Consider the following 6471-nt stretch of genomic DNA (forward strand, 5'->3'; position numbering starts at 1 on the left):
CTGGTCCGTCTCGGTGAATTATGATGTTTGGTCTTCGTTTCGTCGAATTCCGAGAATATTCCCCGAACAGCCTTTCTGGAACCAAAAACAGCAGAAAACAGGAACTGGCACTTCGGCATCTTGTTAATAGGTTAGTTCCAGAAAACACATAAAAACATTATAAAGTGTGAGCAAAACATGTAGGTATTGTCATAAAACAAGCATGGAACATCAGAAATTATAGATACGTTGGAGACGTATCAGCATCCCCAAGCTTAGTTCCTACTCGTCCTCGAGTAGGTAAACGATAAAAAGAATAACTTCTGTAGTGACATGCTACTTACATAACCTTGATCATACTATTGTAAAGCATATGAGATGAATGAAATGACTCAAGGCAATGATCTATAGTTGCTAACAAATAGATAACATATAGCAAAACTTTTCATGAATACTACTTTCAAGACAAGCATCAAAAGTCTTGCATAAGAGTTAACTCATAAAGCAATAAATTCAAAGTAAAGGCATCGAAGCAACACAAAGTAAGATATAAGTTTCAGCAGTTGCTTTCAACTTTCAACATACATATCTCATGGATAATTGTCAACATAAAGTAATATGATGAATGCAAATAAGCAAGTATGTAAGAATCAATGCACAGTTGACACAAGTGCTTGCTTCTAAGATAGAAGGAAGTAGGTAAACTGACTCAACATAAAGTAAAAGAAAGGCCCTTCGCAGAGGGAAGCGGGGATTAAATCATGTGCTAGAGCTTTTTAAGTTTTGAAATCATATAGAGAGGATAAAAGTAAAGTTTTGAGAGGTGTTTGTTCTTGTCAACGAATGGTAGTGGGCACTCTAACCCCCTTGCCAGACAGACCTTCAAAGAGCGGCTCCCATGATGTATTTTATTTTTATTTTTGGGTGACACTCCTTCCAACCTTTGCTTTCACAAACCATGGCTAACCGAATCCTCGGGTGCCTTCCAACAATCACATACCATGAAGGAGTGTCTATTTATTTTAGTTTTATTTAGATGACACTCCTCCCCACCTTTGCTTTCTCAAGCCATGGCTAACCGAATCCTCGGGTGCCTTCCAACATTTCACATACCATGGAGGAGTGTCTATTTGTGATTAATTGGGGTTGGGAGCCCCGTTGCCAGCTCTTTTTGCAAAATTATTGGATAAGCGGATGAAGCCACTAGTCCATTGGTGAAAGCTGCCCAACAAGATTGAAAGATAAAACACCACATACTTCCTCGTGAGCTATAAAACATTGACACAAATAAGAGATTATAAATTTTGAATTGTTTAAAGGTAGCACATGAAGTATTTACTTGGAATGGCAGGAAATACCACATAGTAGGTAGGTATGGTGGACACAAATGGCATAGGTTTTGGCTCAAGGTTTTGGATGCACGAGAAGCATTCCCTCTCAGTACAAGGCTTTGGCTAGCAAGGTTATTTGAAGCAAACACAAGTATGAACCAGTACAGCAAAACTCACATAAGAACATATTGCAAGAATTATAATACTCTACACTGTCTTCCTTGTTGCTCAAACACTTTTACCAGAAAATATCTAGACCTTAGAGAGACCAATCATGCAAACCAATTTCAACAAGCTCTACGGTATTTCTCCACTAATAGGTTCAAACTACATGATGCATGAGCTTAATCATGATCTACCTGAGAGCTCAAAACAATTGCCAAGTATCAAATTATTCAAGACTATATGAGGCATTTTCTGTTTCCAACCAAATAGCAATAAATGCAACAGCTTCCAACTTTTACCATTGAACATTAAAAGTAAAACGAAGGACACAAGTATTCATATGAAAAAGCGGAGCGTGTCTCTCTCCCACACAAGGATTGCTAGGATCCAATCTTATTCAAACACAAACAAAAATAAAAACATACAGACGCTCCAAGTAAAGCACATAAGATGTGACCGAATAAAAATATAGTTTCAATAGAAGAAACCTGATAAATTGTTGATGAAGAAGGGGATGCCTTGGGCATCCCCAAGCTTAGACGCTTGAGTCTTCTTGAAATATGCAGGGATGAACCACGGGGGCATCCCCAAGCTTAGACTTTTCACTCTTCTTGATCATATATCATCCTCCTCTCTTGACCCTTGAAAACTTCCTTCACACCAAACTTCTCATAAACTTCATTAGAGGGGTTAGTACTCAAAAAACTTTAATCCACTTTAGTCCTGTAGTGAAACATTGCAAGTACTCAATAAAACATTAGCTACAGCTCTCCACGTCTAGAAAGCCTTGCTTAAAGTCCACAAGAGACAATGCAAAAAAAAGAGACAGAATCTGCCAAAACAGAACAGCTAGTAAAGACGAATTTTTAAGAGGACCTTCCGTTGCTCAAATCAGAAAACTCAAAAATAATGGACGTTGCGTACATATCTGAGGAACACGCACGTAAATTGGCAGATTTTTCTGAGTTACCTACAGAGAACCCTGCCCAAATTCGTGACAGATAGAAATCTGTTTCTGCGCAGAAATCCAAATCTAGTATCAACTTCCTATTAGAGACTTTACTTGGCACAACATTGCAATAAAACAAAGATAAGGAGAGGTTGCTACAGTAGTAACAACTTCCAAGACACAACAAAACAGTAGCAAAATAAAGACATGGGTTATCTCCCAAGAAGTGCTTTCTTTATAGCCATTAAGATGGGCTCAGCAATTTTAATGATGCTCTTGCAAGAAATAAAAGTTGAAGCAAAAGAGAGCATCAAAAAGCAAGTTCAAAACACATTTAAGTCTAACCCACTTCCTATGCATAGGAATCTTGTACACAAATAAATTCATGAAGAACAAAGTGGCAAGCATTGGAAGATAAAACAAGAGTAACTTCAAAATTTTCAGCGTATAGAGAGTGTTTTAGTACCATGCAAATTTCTACAACCATATTTTCCTCTCTCATAATAATTTTCAGTAGCTTCATGAACAAACTCAACAATATAACTATCACATAAAGCATGTTTCTCATGATCTATAAACACATAATTTTTATCAAGCTCAAAAATAATGGGATTAAAACTTCCAAATCCACTTTTATCAATAATATAACAAGATGATTGATCATTCTCAAGAGATATGGGACTCCTAGATAAAGTCAAGACTTTTCCAATCCCATCTTCATTAGTAGTATAATTAATAGTATCAAGTAACATAGGACCATCATCTAGAGCTTTATCATAAACATTTGCTAAGAAAAATTCTTTAGTACCATGCATTTCGACATCAGGCACAAACAAAGCATTATCATAAGATTTATCAAAATAGCATGGATTATTATAAATAACAGTAGCATAATTATTATCACAAGTTTTACTCATAGGGACTATTTCAAGAGAATCCACAGGAACATAACATTCAACCTCCTTTGGTAAGCATGGAGGACAATCAAATAGTGTAAGAGATAAAGAGTTACTCTCATTAGAAGGTTGACATGGGTAGCTAATCCATTCTTCCTCCTTTTGTTCATCACTCTCCTCTTCTTTTTCATCCAATGAGCTTTCAGGTTCATCAATTTCCTCCTCTTTTTCATCCAATGAGCTTTCTGGTTCATCAATTTCTTCTTCCACAGGTTCCTGCTAATTGTGAGTGCATTCTTGTGCATTAATGAGTCTCTCTTTATAATCAATGATATAAGGATTATCATTGTAACTTTCTATGCAAAAATTAAGTATAGAAGAGACATAATCTTTAAGGTCCTTACAAACAACACAAGTTTCATAATTCTTAACCATGAAGGATTCGATCTCAGAGGCTCCCATAAATAAGACAAATTGTTCTACCTCTTCAAACCCAAGATGAATATAGCTATTCCAATTATAGTTCTTAATTAAAACTTCTTCACTAAAGCCACATTGGAATTTAAGATGTTTATAATCCTGTTGAGAGCAACACTTTATATCATGGCGTTTAAGCAAGATTTTAGCAATTGTATTCAATTTTTCTATCACAACACTCATGACTTTACCCGTTCTTGATTCTCTATAATTATTATATATTTCAATAAGCTCCAACATGGTTATGCGTTCTTCCATAACAACAGTTTTTTAATTTTTTGGTTTTTCAAAATTTTATGGATTTTTGGGTATATGAGAAAAATAAAACAAAACAAAAAGAAACAAGAAAAAAGTAAACTAAGCAAAATAATACTAAACAGAAATAAACTAAGCACAAATAAACTAGACAAAAGTAAACTAAGCAAAACAAAATAAAACAAAATAAAAACAGAGAGAGAGGTAGAGTGTACTCCCCAGGTGAACTTATGAGTAGAGCTATGCCTCCCCGGCAACGGCGCCAGAAAATAGTCTTGATAACCCACAAGTATAGGGGATCGCAACCGTCTTCGAGGGAAGTAAAACCCAAATTTATTGATTCGACACAATGGGAGGTAAAGAATAGTTATAAGCCTTAACAACTGAGTTGTTGATTCAGCTGCACCTGGAAAAGCACTAGTAACAGGGGTGATGTGAAAGCAGCAGTAATATGAGAGCAATAGTAACAGTAACACAGCAGCAATAACAGTAACACAGAGGCAATGGCACCAGAAAATAGTTGATACTACTTCCAATGTCATATAGGAACGAGTATATGATGATGAGAGATGGACCAGGGTTCCCAGCGATCTACACTAGTGGTAACTCTCCAATAACAAGTGACAAGTGTTGGGTGAACAAATTACAGTTGGGCAATTGATAGGATTGAAATAGCATTAAGACAGAACATCAAGATTATTAATCATGTAGGCATGTTTTCCATATATAGTCATACGTGCTCGCAATGAGAAACTTGCATGACATCTTTTGTCCTACCAGCCGGTGGCAGCCGGGCCTCAAGGGAATCTACTAGCTATTAAGGTACTCCTTTTAATAGAGCACCGGAGCAAAGCATTAACACTTGGTGAAAACATGTGATCCTCATATCACAGCCTTCCCCTCCGGTTGTCCCAATTTCTGTCACTTTGGGGCCTCGGGTTCCGGACAACAATATGTGCGAACAACTTGTAGATACAATCTAAGCAATAATTATAGAGCTTAAATCTAAGATCATGCCACTTGGGCCCTAGTGACAAGCATTAAGCATAACAAGATTGCAGCAACAATAATTTCACAAACTTTATAGATAGACTAATCATAATGTATCATCCATCGGATCCCAACAAACACAACACCGATTACATAAGATGGATCTCAATCATGTAAGGCAGCTCATGAGATCATTGTATTGAAGTACATGGGATAGAGAGTACCAACTAGCTACTGCTAGAACCAGTAGTCCATGGGGGAACTACTCACGGAGCATGATGGAGGCGGTGGCGTCGATGGAGATGGCTTCCGGGGGCACTTCCCCGTCCCGGCAGGGTGCCGGAACAGAGACTTCTGTCCCCCGAATTGGAGTTTCGCGATGGCGGCGGCGCCCCTGGAGTCTTTCTGGAGTTTCGTCAATTGGTATCGCGTTTTTAGGTCAAAAGGGCTTATATAGGTGAAGAGGTGGCGCAGGAAGGGCACCAGGGTGCCCTCCCCATAGGCCGGCGCGGCCAGGGGCCTGCCCGCGCGGCCCTATGGTGTAGGGGCCCTGGGCCTCCTCTCCGTCTCCCCTTCGGTGTCCTGGTCCGTCTCGGTGAATTATGATGTTTGGTCTTCGTTTCGTCGAATTCCGAGAATATTCCCCAAACAGCCTTTCTGGAACCAAAAACAGCATAAAACAGGAACTGGCACTTCGGCATCTTGTTAATAGGTTAGTTCCGGAAAATGCATAAAAACATTATAAAGTGTGAGCAAAACATGTAGGTATTGTCATAAAACAAGCATGGAACATCAGAAATTATAGATACGTTGGAGACGTATCAATGCCTCTTTGACAAAATTTCTAACATGTTTTGAATTGCACTTTTCTTGAAGAAACATGCAACCCATGGGGGTTTTAAAATTGCAAAATGGACATGAGTTATAATTGCGTGTTTCTCGACAAAAAATGTGCAAGCCATGTCGAGTTGCACATTTCTTTGAGAAACATGCAACCCCGGATGGGTAAGTTGCATGTATCTCGACAAAAGAGGTGCAACCAAAAATAAGTAAAGATGCGCCTCATTTTACAAACTAGACACTAGTTGCACATTTCTCGAAGAAATGTGCAAGTGGACATTAGTTCATAGAGTTATACTAGGTATGCCTCTTTGACAAAATTTCTAACTCGTTTGAGTTGCATATTTCTTGTAGAAACATGCAACTCATGGTGGTTTTAAAAAGTGCAAAATGGACATGAGTTATAGTTGCGTGTTTCTCGACGAAAAATGTCCAAGCCATGTCGAGTTGCACATTTCTTTGAGAAACATGCAACCCCGGATGGGTAGGTTGCATGTATCTCGACAAAAGAGGTGCAACCAAAAAGAAGAAAAGATGCGCCTCATTTTACAAACTAGACACTAGTTGCACATTTCTCGAAGAAATGTGC

Source organism: Lolium perenne, chromosome 1 (assembly GCF_019359855.2).
Source record: "Lolium perenne isolate Kyuss_39 chromosome 1, Kyuss_2.0, whole genome shotgun sequence".
In the NCBI taxonomy this organism is placed as follows: Eukaryota; Viridiplantae; Streptophyta; class Magnoliopsida; order Poales; family Poaceae; genus Lolium; species Lolium perenne.